Source organism: Aythya marila (genome assembly GCF_965140915.1).
Source record: "Aythya marila genome assembly, chromosome: 17".
Taxonomy (NCBI): Eukaryota; Metazoa; Chordata; class Aves; order Anseriformes; family Anatidae; genus Aythya; species Aythya marila.
In genome coordinates this window covers 8,838,127-8,850,727 of record NC_139058.1, presented here as the reverse complement: position 1 = coordinate 8,850,727, position 12,601 = coordinate 8,838,127, and the positions used below count along the sequence as shown (strand labels likewise).

The 12,601-nt window shown below is 45.8% G+C and overlaps 1 protein-coding gene across 8 annotated transcripts in view; it reads right to left on the bottom strand.

The window, feature by feature from the left end:
- Positions 1-12,601, bottom strand: part of ADORA2A (adenosine A2a receptor) — a 28,750-nt gene that overhangs the window by 14,645 nt on the left and 1,504 nt on the right. The window contains exons 1-2 of one of the 8 annotated variants that reach the window (XM_082773886.1): positions 8,941-9,290; positions 89-246 (exon numbers count right to left, since the gene is read on the bottom strand). The exons of 5 other annotated variants lie outside the window; for them this stretch is intronic. The gene's annotated coding sequence lies outside the window, so the exon portion shown is untranslated. Of the gene's footprint in view, positions 1-88; positions 247-8,940; positions 9,291-11,026; positions 11,119-12,601 lie in introns of those variants that run through there. 2 more of the 8 variants (XM_082773881.1, XM_082773887.1) reach the window with 2 other exon arrangements.

The following is a 12,601-nucleotide window of genomic DNA, read 5'->3' as shown; positions in this document are numbered from 1 at the left end:
GTACCCCTCCCAGAAAGACACACACAGGCACAACGCCACCAGCATCTCCTGGAGCACACGTTCATGTTCCTGCATCATACACACAAACCTGGACTCAACGTGGTGCCGTCTGCAGGGAAATCCAATCCCTCCAGCTGCCATTTCACAAGAACAGATACACATCGTCTCCATGTGCATGTGCCTCATTTGCACACTGATCTTGTGGGTCACCTCACGTCTCTGCTTTCAGGTGTGTTTCACCCCAGTCTCAGGTAAAAATATAGCAAGAGAATACAGTGCCCTGAGCTTTGTTGCACAGTCAAGAGAGTTGTTTGCTGTCTTATCCTGTCATTCCAGAGCGGGTTTTAAACCTCGTTTAGCAGACTTTAGTAGAAATATTTTCTCACTAATTTAAGAGAACAGCAACCTGAAACACCAGGGTTGGGAGAGAGAGACATTGCACTAACTGAAAAATGACTAACTCAGTTTCAGAAGCAGCATGCGCCTCCAAACCGAAAGCTTTTTGGTACCTCATCCATAGCTGACCTGCTGTGGTCTAACCCAGTGGAGTTTCATGCCTTCACAGTTGACTGTTTTGAATTCAGAAACCTAATTTCACAGGACAAAATAAAAGGGTAAAGACAGCGATAATAAATGAAAATATGATTAACTCGTGATTCACATCTGATCTCAGGCATATAATCTAATTTTAGACCTTTCATTGATTTAGAGCTCTATTGCTAATGCTGCATTTGAAAGGAAAGTGAATGGCTCTTGGTGGTTTGGATGTGTTTCAAAAACCTAGCTTCTCTCCACCTTCAGCAATCTTCTGTATGTGTTTTGTTTGGTTTGTGTGGAAGAAATGAACAGAACAGATTAGTTTGTGATATAGCTATTAAGAGGGAGATAATGATCATCCATTTAATCTTTTCTAAAGAACAACAACAACAAAAAACAAGTCTCTACATTATCTTTTTAGCAAAAACCCTGTTTGTCACTGACCTCCCATAGATTGTTTCCTTGTTTCTACCTTCTGAAATTCCAGGGATGTCAGCGATGTGCTCCTACATCACTTCTGTAGCATCTGATTGTCCATTTCAAATCCCAATAGGTTTGTTTCAAGGCAGCAATAATGAAAACTCCCCAGCCCGACTTCCAGAGAAGGAGATTTGAGTTAATATCAGATAGAGACAACGAAAATTGTGAGGGAAAGAAAACAAAGGGCAAGATGAAAGCTAAACTACAACGCTTCGTGTGCAAGAGCAAGAAAGGGGCTGGTGGGGGAGAAGGCAGGAAAAAGGTGGCAGGAGACAAAAAAACAAACAAGGGAAGCAGTGGGGAAAAACAAGTCCGTAAGAGAAACACTGTGCACATCCGTCAGATGAAGGCTCTAACTGGTTCGGGCTCCCATTTTGTTTAACCTGACTCTTTCACTGGCTCATCTCAAACATGTTTTCCAACAGGACATGGAGTGAAGCAGCAAACCTACACAGCAGAGGTCCCCCTCATGGCAATCATTCAGCACAAAGAGGAAGCTGAATTACTGACAGCTCTCCATATAACCTGAAAAAGCACAATGCTGGAATATGAAATTTGATGACCACATCACAAACTGTTCTCTAGCACTGCAGTTTTTAACCTTCTCCTTCAACTGTGTGCTTCATGGCCTGATTTTAACTTTTTAATACAGCTTTGAATTTGTTTGGTCCCATTTCCCATCCCCCTTCACAAACAGTGGCCTGACAATTGAGCCCCAGCTCTGGCTATTTATCCCGAGGCAAGCTGTAAGATGTTATGCCCAGAAGAGGACAACATGTCCTTCCACCCCACTCTGCTCCCAGATGGGCTGGAAAACACTTAAGAGTTCTGCAGAGCCAGCACATCTCAGAAGAGAAATGACCAGAGCTGAGCAGGTGTCCCAGCCACGACCGAACAACATTTTGTGTCCGCTTCACTTCAGCGCCAGAGCTTCTGCAGAAGCAACTGCTGTTAGAAGCAGGAATTATTATTATCAGCCACCCAACGCAGCACATCAGGGGCCTCACTCGCTGCTTACAGAAGGTGTCACCACCCACGAGGTTCCCATATTTGGCCCAAGCTTCCCTCTCGTTTTATTCACCTCTCGCTATGTCAGCCTGCTGCAGCCTTTACCCAACGTGATGAGACTCAAATTGCAGACACATTTGCCACTTGCTTTTAAACAAGTACAGGTCCACTCTTTCTGTGTGTATGACTAGAAATTTACTGCACAGAGACAAAATGAAATGCAGACCACCTAGAAAAGAAGACATACCCAGAGGCAATACAGAATTTATTGTAGAATCATCTACTTCGTGCACGACCCAAAGGCTCAGCAACCAGGTCTGACAATACAAAATTAATTAACAACTTGTTTTACTCACTGGGGAAGTGTATATTTAACAGCTCAGGCCCTTCAGGGATCAATATGGCAAGCCTCCTGAAACTTCAGAAGAATAACCTGTATCACACAACATGCTGGACAGCTACAATTAGTATTTCTTCTCAAGCTCATGTTTTGTTTTGTTAATTGGATTAATTCTTCCTTGATACCTTGGGCTATGTTCCGGCTTTCTCCCCATTATTAAATAAACCTTTCTCGCCACTCACGAACCTGTAAAGCTGTTGCTCTGTTCATTTTTAGTGACTTGGAACACTCTGTTCTCTCCCATATTTCAGCCTCAGTGAAAAACTGCTCCTTGAAAATTCAATAAAGCATCTGAACAGCGTGTTCCCATGGAGCAATTCAGCACTGGAGACCAAGCAAGCTTTTGTTTGGCATCTCCAGTTGGCTTTGGACAAAGGTGTTGCCCCTTCACTCTCCTGAGCACCAAAAGATCAAGGTGAGCCTTTGGCCACTGCTTGCTTCCAACCACCCACCTCGAACAAACTCCTTCCCAGCACTTGGCCTCTTCAGGCTGAGCTCAGGCACCTCAGCTTTGGCTTCATGCTGGGAAGACGATGCACCCTCCACACCACGTGCCAGACACATGACACGTCTGTGACACAGTTTGACAGCTATTCTTACATATTAGCAAAATCTCCTGGGGTACAACAGTCCGCAAGGCACTCAAGACATCTATGGGCATGCAGGTGGCAGGCGGCAGTGTCCCCAGCCTCCAGAAAGGATTGGTTTCTCCTCGTCTGCTTCAGGATGGGGCGAGCAAGGCAGCAGCACAGCAGGCAGCTCGGGAGGCCACGGGGGAGTCTTCACCAAGCCCCATTCCACAGATCACAATCTACATCTCCTGACAACATGACCCTTCCCAGGTACCAGCCACGTACAGATTACCTAGCTCCCTTAGGGAAAATCCTTGCATTCACACGTGGCTGCAAGCAGAGAAGTAGTGCTGCTACATCGTTTCCTACTTTCCAAAGCCTGGAGGGGGAGATGCTTGTCAGCTTTTATGCTCTCAAAGCCCTTCAGCTCAAAGAGGATCTCACTATCTTTTCAATCCAGGTTTCCAAGAAACCTTGCCTCTCCCCATTTCTTCAGAGGATCGAGTCACAATAAACAAGTCAATGTGCACATAGGCACTACACAAAAAGCTCACTGCAAACAGTGAAAACAGCTGTCCTTCAGGGGAGAACAACGTGAATGGCAGCAACGACGCTTTCCAGCATTGCCTCCTGGTTTGCTTTCTGAAGTTTGGTATTTTATAGTTCAGAGAAGCTTCCCCATAACCCTAACTGGTCGCATGAGCCCGGTGTGCTGGGAGCTGTTGGAGAGCAGCCTTTCTGCCTCCCTGCCCTACTGAAGGATGGAGGGACGTGACGGCGTGAGGCAGGAAAGGGGGCAGGATGGAGGCATCACCCTTCTAACCATGACACAATTTTTCTGGTTTCCCTATTCGCTTGATTATTGGCTGCTGGCTACATGACCTTTAGGTCATCTGCTTTCAGTAATAGGAGGAAATTAAATATTAATAATAGACTATTTCCCTCTAGACTGTTCTTTGTTAACAAAGAATACAAGTGAAACAAAGCAGGCAAAATTATCATCACTCCATGCTCTTGGTTTTCAGATACCTGGAGCACTTGCAGTTTCCCTCAGGCTTCCCTGGAGTTAGAGCCACCCAGTGTCCTGGCACACCTGCCTGAGGGACGCCCACACAAGGGCAGATCACAGCAATGACCAAAATTCCTTGTTCTATCCCTTAGTCTTACGCTTGCTGAGCATCATTTCAGACTTCACCCAAAATATTATAAGTTACTGATGCTCTGACTGAGGAAAAATGCAGGGCCAAGTACCTTTGGAAGTGCAGAGCTTGTCTTCCTTTGGGGAGTGAAGTCTTCCTCCGATGTAAACCCTACAACAGGGCAACGGAACAGCTTTGCAAATTCTGCAGAAATACTGAACAAAATGGAGGCTTCAGCTTTGCTGAACTCAGTCTAATCCCATCTTACAGGAAAACAGCAGCCCTCCAAGACTTAGAAGTTGCACTTCACATACTTGTGAAAGACAAAAGAAATGTTTTTTCAGATCTATACTGCCCCAGATGGGGAAGAGAGACAACATTTCTTCTTCTGGTTCCCCCTCTGTTGCAGTTCAGGCCCAAAAGGGAGCCTGAACTCGCACCAACAAGCACAGTGAATTTGGGTGCAAAGTTTTTATTGACGAGAGGATTACTGGATACACCCATGCTACTGCACCTGTGACAGCTACAAAACCTGTAAGCAATCATACCCTTCAAGCCTGTCGTGTGTCTCTCCTCTACCTGTTTATTACCAATATAAAATCACAAAACAAAATAGCCCAGGAAGAAAACCCCACTGAACAATGAGCAAAGGTCATAATGCTGATGAGCTGGCTAACAAAAATGGCTAATCTGAAACCAGTGCTTCAGCTTCGCCTCCTGCCCTCCAAGTGCTAGGAGTGGATTAATTTTTATTGCAGTAGCGGAAAGGAAGACTGGAGCAGAACACATTTGACCATTACTTTTTCCTAAGTGGATGTTATAAATGTTTAAAAGCAAGCAGGGAAAAAAAAAACTCACAGTAATTATTCCCATTCTAATGGTCACAAAAAGCCAGGGAGGGCAAAACTAAGTAAGGCTGAATGACCAGCAGTTAAATAAGCCAGATCAAACAAACAAACAAAGGCAAAAGACTCTCCTGTGTCCACTAGAATAAAGCCTTACTGGGCAGCAGGCACCATGACATCCCCCCAAAAGGCACAGAAACATGGTGGATTTTTTTTTTCCACTTGCATCCAGGATTGGTGATGCTAATTTACCTACAGTGGCATTTCCAAAATAAATAAATAAATAAAGCACTCAAGTAAACTTTCATAAAACAGACATGTAAAATAGCATAATTAAAACAACCAACCTTGGCCAGAAACAAGTTACTACTGCCAATATCACCCACAATGTCTCTGAGGATCCATTTTTCTTTTCCTGTGTGAGGAAAGAACTCAAAAGCAAATTTTGCCTCCCCACAGCCCCACCAAAACCAGCTGTGTTCACACATACAGAGCATTTCCTTCAAGAACAAAATAAGAGAAATGAGGAAACAGGATTTCAAGAAGAGGTGACCCACTGAGGAATAGAGGCCAGGGAGGAATTTGCTCCGAAAATATTTGTCATATTGCTAATGCATCCATTCTGGTATACTTTAAAATAATTCAGTAGACTTCTCTCCAGATGTGACTTCATCTCTCATTTTTGTATGAAGTTTCCAGACAGGCAGTTCCGAATTAGGTACATCTGTTGATTTTGCTGTATTTTTATCCAGCTCCCGAGTCCTATTTGCCTTCCCTAACGACAGGCTTGCTCCCCGCCAGGCCTCGCGAGCCCCCCTTGCTCCCTGTGGGCTCTGCCCCTGTGCAGGTTGCAAGTGGCGTTTGCCCAGGCTCTGCCCCCTAAAACAACCCCACCACAGCCCAGGGACTGCTGCCGTACCACGTCAGCCAACATCCTGCCTTCCACCCTAGAAGGAATAAAGCTCTTTCCATCTCCCCTTTATGTGGCTGAAAACGACTCCCCAGCTGTCCTTCCCGATCCTAATAAAGGCACCGCACGCTACGAACGGAGATGAGCAAACCCTACCTACCTCCGAGCCAAAGCAAAGCTCTCTCATCTGTGGCTCATTCACTGACCCCTCGGAGCAAGGGTTATAGCTGAGGACCCACCAGGAAGCTCCGTTCCCACCCAGGTGGTTTGACTCATCTACCCAGAGCACAAAAAGCAGCCCAGCCTCCGTTGGGTTGCTCACACAGCCCATCACATCCTTCCTCCCGGCTCGCTCCCTTCTCTTATCGTTTTGAGCCGTGACACAGCGGCAGCACTCAGCCCGTGCCCCACAGAAACGGCCGTGGTGCGTGCCCCAGCACCCCCAGAGCTCCCCCAGCCCCACTGACCTCCACTTCTGCTAGGAGGGCTGCTCGCTGCTGGCTCCATCAGAGGGATCACACGTGCACTCCTCGTGCCCTGCAACCCCGTATCGGCTGGGTTTTGGCTGATACAGGCTCCCTGCTCCCTCCCGTGCCCTGGGGTGTGCCCTGGACCCTCGCACACGCAGGCTGTGCACCAGCACGCTTCAGCCTGCTTGCTTCACCTCAGCTCATCAACCAGCTACCACTGAAAAAAACATTTAAACTGATGATGCTGGTGTTGTGTGTTCATCCCCAAATCCAGACAAATGACAAATTTTCTGCCTACTTAGTTTGGTTCCAGCTACTCTTCTTTCCCCCCCCCTCCTTTTTAATGTACTTACCCTGCCTTGCTAATCCCTGTTTGCTCTGTGTCACACCTCCCCAACCCCTTAGTGTTTCTGCCTCACGGTCACAAAGCTATTCAAGACCTTTTAGGACTCTGCCAACCTCTGTGGGTAAGGAGGAGTTGATGCTCTGACGAGGTCTCAAGGCCACGTGCTCTCCTTGTCCCTCCCTCTTCTGTTTGCTGTGACTTGCACCACACTTCTGTCACTCCTGCAAAATGACTTGCATTTTCACTATCAGTCAGCCCCAGCAATACAACAGGCCCTTCTAGAGGTACTCCTCAAAGCGAGCTGTTTCCCCCCACCCCCCCCCCTGAAATCCTTGATTATAATTCAATTTAGGAAGAACTCTCCAGTGTTGCTGCTTATTGATCCTAAAGTCTCAGCGTTTAGCTGATGCTCTGAGAACCCTGACAAAGCCCTTCCTTCATTTCCTAAGTTCTTGTGCTGTGGTAAAAGCACATCCGCTGGCAAGTAACAGCCTGCTGCTTCTGCTTGCTTCCTTCTCCAACTGCTTGGGCCAGAGACACCCAGTTCTGGTGGAGAGAGCATGCACTGCTGTGCAAAATGACATTTCTACAATTTCTTTCTGTCTACATCAAACCAGCGCACTGGAGAACCAGTAGCTATTCATAAATCACTTTATAAAACATTTTACTGGGCTGAGCAGCTTGGTAGCTTGTTTATGAGCAAGCACGCTTGTCTACAGGAAGCTGAAAGACGACCAGCAGCAAGTAGCCTATTACAATACAAACAGCTCTACCGCACTTGAGAAGTGGTCCCTCTCTCCCCTGAGAAGAGATTTTACAGTTTCTGCATAATAAGAGACAATAAAAAGCACCAGCTGTAAAGGAACCAATAACCACCATCACAATAGCTGAACCAGGACAGACCAGAAAAGGAACAGCAGCGTTTGACTTCAAATGCAGAAGATGTGAGTCAAGCCAAGATGGAAGCCAGGGAGGCACCCAGAGCAGGCGCCCCCAGACTTTTAGTCTCTCAAGAGGACTGTGTCCAGCTCTTGCTTGCTGAAATCACACAGCGCAGCTGTATGGTGGCTACACAGAGTAAAAGGAAGATCTCCCTTCAAGAGAGGGGCAGGCAAAACAACAAAAACCATCAAGGAGTCCTCTTCCAGTCTTCAGCCCACAAACAGCTTCTTACCTTCTTGTATCCTGAAGAGCGGGCACCATGCAGATGTTCCAGAAAAAAGAATCCCCCTCAATCTTCTAGGTCTACCCATGTTACAACCCTTATGCATCATAATGCTCCAGCACAGTTTGGATCAGCATTTAAGCAAGCTGACAAAGTCAGGTATCTCAACTCTTAACAGATCCAGCTAAAGAGGCCGGATTTCTGGGAGAAAAGCACTTTTTGGCATCGGGGTATTTTAAAGAACCCCCGACCAGGCAGCCCTTAGCACAGGTCATTTCTCCCCAAAACCAAAGCTGTAGAAGACTTAACTAACTTTAAAAAAGTCAGTGTGCTTCCCTGCACATGCTCCAGGAACTGTAATGGTGCTGGTGCCTGCCCAAGACAGTCTGATGTTATTTTCCATCGTCCCATTGAACCTGGGCACTGACCTGTGGATTGGACGTATGTGGAAACTGTAATTATTCAAATCAATTTCAACCACGTGTCTTTCTTCTGAAGATCGTATTAAACAACCACACACTTAGCTGTCTTTTATCCTGGGAAATGTTTCCTATGGAAAATGCCAGCCTGTGCCCAGGTATATGGATCTAATACTGAAACCAAAGCTGTTATCAACACGGAATACGATACTTAACAGCCTACTTCCCTTAACTCCTTAACCTTAACAACTGATTCATACCAGGATCTGGCAATCCTATTCTGGGGGAACCTCAGCAACCAAAACGTCAGGTCGGTGTGTAGAGGACTTTGTTGGTGTGAGAAGGGAGATGTGGATAACTGGGCACACAACAGAACAGACGAGGAGAACAGAAACACTTCGGCTCCCCTCGTAAGAAAATGAAAAGGAGATAAGAAGCGAGAGGAGGCTTTGTAAAACCGAGCCAAAATAACCTCAAAGAAGCAAGAGCAGGAGAAGAATGGCAGAGACATTGAGATCTGAATACTAAACAAGGAAAGAAACTACTTCTAACAGGAAAAACAGTGCAAACTTCACACCCACAAAAAGATGCATTAAAACAGCAAAATGACACCAAATTACACTTCCCTGTGTTCAACAACATTACTCACTCAGATGCACAAGGACTCTGGTGCAGAGAGATATGCAGACATGACCCCCAGCTGGCGCTGGCTCGGGCTCAGCTGAGCGAACGATCAGATCCCTCTCCTGCCCTCCTTGAGGAGCTGCTGAAGAAGGAGCCACACGTGTCCCTGTGACAGGAGGCAGGGAGCGCTCTATCTCGGCTGGCTGGCAGATAAAAGAGCCCCAATCTGCAAGCACCGGAGGCCTCCTGAGAACGGCTGAGTGCCTTCCACCCTGGATCTGAGTGTAATCACAAATGCTAATCGACGTACAGACAGAAGCCCAGCATGTCATTCGTCACGTCTCCAAAGCTGCAGGAAAACCCCCCTTTCCTCTCCTTGAAGCAGCAAGGGACAGGAAGATTCCCTCATCCTCTGTACAAGAGAGCCTTTCCCTCCCCCTGTCCCTGGCTCAAACCATCTCTGCAAGAAGTTTCACCCCCCGCTAACTCCTCCATTGTCTCAGATGCATTGTTTGCAAATGTTCCCTAAAAATGCAGTGGAAAGTATTCAGTATTCCTGTTTTTAGGTCTTTCCACATCCCCATGTAACACCTGGCCTTTATCTTGTTACCTGTCAGACAGTGATAAGCCTGCTGCATGCAACCTCTGACCTATCATCGAAGATAAACACGATCCATCTTGTAGCTGTCATTTCTTTTCAAATCCTGCCTTCCACTGCTGTAGTTGTAGCAAATTACTTATTTTATTTGGACTTGAAATGTGTAACTTTTCAAAACATATAGAGATAAGTAAAATTAAAAATAACACTAGCAATAGCCTCAAAACAAAGTTTCAAGCCTGGCCTTCCTGGCACTGGATTTACTGCTGCTTTGAGAGCAGGGAGGTTCCAACACTCCTGCTCTTGTATATCTTTTGTGATGGCATTTGGATATAATTTCTGTACGATTTGTTGTATTTTATTCTTTTTTTTTCTCTTCTTATTTAGTCAACTAATAGGCCCAATGACAGAAAAGCAACCGTTCTCCAAAGCAAGTCAAAATAAAGTGATGGGGTTTGAGCTGGTTGCTTAAATGTAAGTGGATAGGGACATCTAAAGTGCTCCAAACCATCACCAGAGCCTCTGCCATCACTTCAGAAAGGCACGTGTCTCCCTCAGGTACTATCCTATTCTCTGCCAGCCCCACTGGGATGCCACACACAGCACTGATGTCTGCTTAAAGCACTGAATTAAACCCCGGGTGTCCTGAACAGGAAGGGACAACGCTTGTGCTCAAACACGTGCCAAAGCTTTGTTAACACTTTTGCCTAACACCAGCGATCACCCTGAACACAGATGTTTTACAGAAGCCATCTTGATGTGCTTGGCTCTTCTCTGAACTTTCCAAAGCATTCCTTTAGTGGCTCATCAGTTCTTTTCATAACCTCATCGTTGTGTGTTTATCCCAGCAACTTTATCCTCACTTTGCAGTCACACCACCATCCGGAGATGTAGCACAGCCTACTTGCCCCATCCCTCCCACGCTGCTGCCTACCTCAAGCCATACAGGCACAAACTAGCCACGTTTCGTATGGTTTGCTCCTTACAGAACTCAGGTGGAAGAGGGAAAGAGATCACACTCTTACGAACTGCCACTTAACTACTCCCTGCATTTGCTGAAGGAGTTCTACGTTCTCTTTGTTGATTCCTCTGTGGGTTGCCCACCATGGGCAAATGAGTTACAGCAAAGGAAATTGAAGCTGGACATCAGGGTGTGTCCTGCATTGCAGGAAAGCGTGGAGACTCCACCGCAGGTCTTAAGGAGCAGGATGGAGAAAGAGCTGTCACAGGAAAGGCACAAGCACAGCTGATCCTGCCTTTGGGCAGAGGCATGGATTAGATGACCTCAAAGTACCTCCTGAGGATATTTTCCATAATTGAGAGTTGTATGCGCCATCTGGCCATTCCGATCTACAGAGGTTTACTTTAGAAAAAAAAAGTGCAATACAACCAATAATTCTTCCTGACTCAGATGCAACCTTAGTGAGGGGAAAGGCATCTTCTGATTCTACAGAAGAAACGGAAGCCTTCAGAGATTAAACCACCTTCAGTGCATCTGCCCAGATCCACTTACCCTCCAGAGGCAAAATGCTGCCGGTTCTTTACTCCTAATGGACCAAACCGCAATCCAGCTGCATGAGCATCACATTAAGCAACTTTCTCTTCCTTTTTAAAATGAAAAGAGAGGCAAGGAATCAGTGCTGTTGCATTCAGGTAGTTTGCCAAGGCTGTTCAGATGCTATTTCCAGATGTCAAACCTGAAGGTGATCCATGACGAAACCAAGCTTTCTGGTCCTAAGTAACAGACCCCTGATGAAAGGGGCTGCCTGGCTCTACACTGATACGTGAGAACCCTCCCCGATTCCTTCAATCACAGATCCAGATCTTGTTTTTTAGCTAACAGTCTAACAACAAAAGAAGAAGAAAAAAGAAAGAGCTTCAATAGCCCATCTTTATTTTCAGATGGAAAGCATACCACAAGGAAGGACCTAGAGTGTTATTTACCATCCACAGAGGATGAAGAGAATTCAAGAGCTGTTCAAAGCGAAGGACAAACTTTGCAGTGCAGTAAGAGACAGATGCCAATGCCAGCCTTCGGATGAAAAAAATACCTTACTCTCGCAGCTGCGCAGAACTCTCAGGCAGAGCTTAGCCACAACATGCTTCGTTCCATTTCACATGCATAAATGTGGGTGGAAACATCACACCAAAGCGAAGAGCTGAAGCTCAGTGAAAACGTTTTGGTCGAAATATCTGTGAAACCTTAAGCCTCCTGTATAGACGAGATCACACAATCTACAGCTACCACGCAGAAAGGAAGTGGTGAAGGTAGGGGGTTTTCCATCCACGCCAGATGGAAAAGATGCCAGGCTCAAGACCGGAGGGGACATGCATGGCCAGCCAGCCCAGACCCTTCAGAGAAACGTAACTGAAAGGAAGAGTGAAGATTTACAACTGACCCTCCAAGCCTCCTGCTGGACTGAGCTTTTCCCAGTGGTTCTTAAGAGGGCTTAACCACATGGCTCAGCATAAAATCCACTATTGAAGATTAAACAAAAAGATGAATAGCTTTCAAAAGTTGATTACATTCAAAAGCAATAGTGCCAGCAGCCCTTATGGAGACATCCTATTAAAATATCAGCAGAAATAGAAATGCAAATACAGGAGACCTGGTAGGAGGCTTTTGAACCCACTGTCAGAAGGACAGAGGCTAAGAACGTCATTACTGGGCTGACATCCCCTGATCTGGCACAGAATCATGCTGATTCCATTTTTTAGATATAAAAATATGTACGGAAAGAGAGACAGATTATGTACACCTGTAAATTGCAGACTTGTCCCAGGAACAGCGTTAAAAAGGAGTCTGCTTGCCTTTTTTTTTGTGTACCCTGAAATAGGTCATTTTTATTTTATATATACACATACATGTTTGCAGTCTGTACCCATGTGTTTCCCCTACAAATTCAGAGGTTCATAGCTTTCCTAGAATTTAATCCATTTGCCACATTAGACAGGATTTCGTTTCCATACTATTTATGATTACAATTACATTTATATTGATTTTTTAAAATGGAAATTCAAAACACGGTATTTTTTCCACAGGTCTAATTCAATTTAAATATTTCTCATATGCCTGTTGGTTGTTATC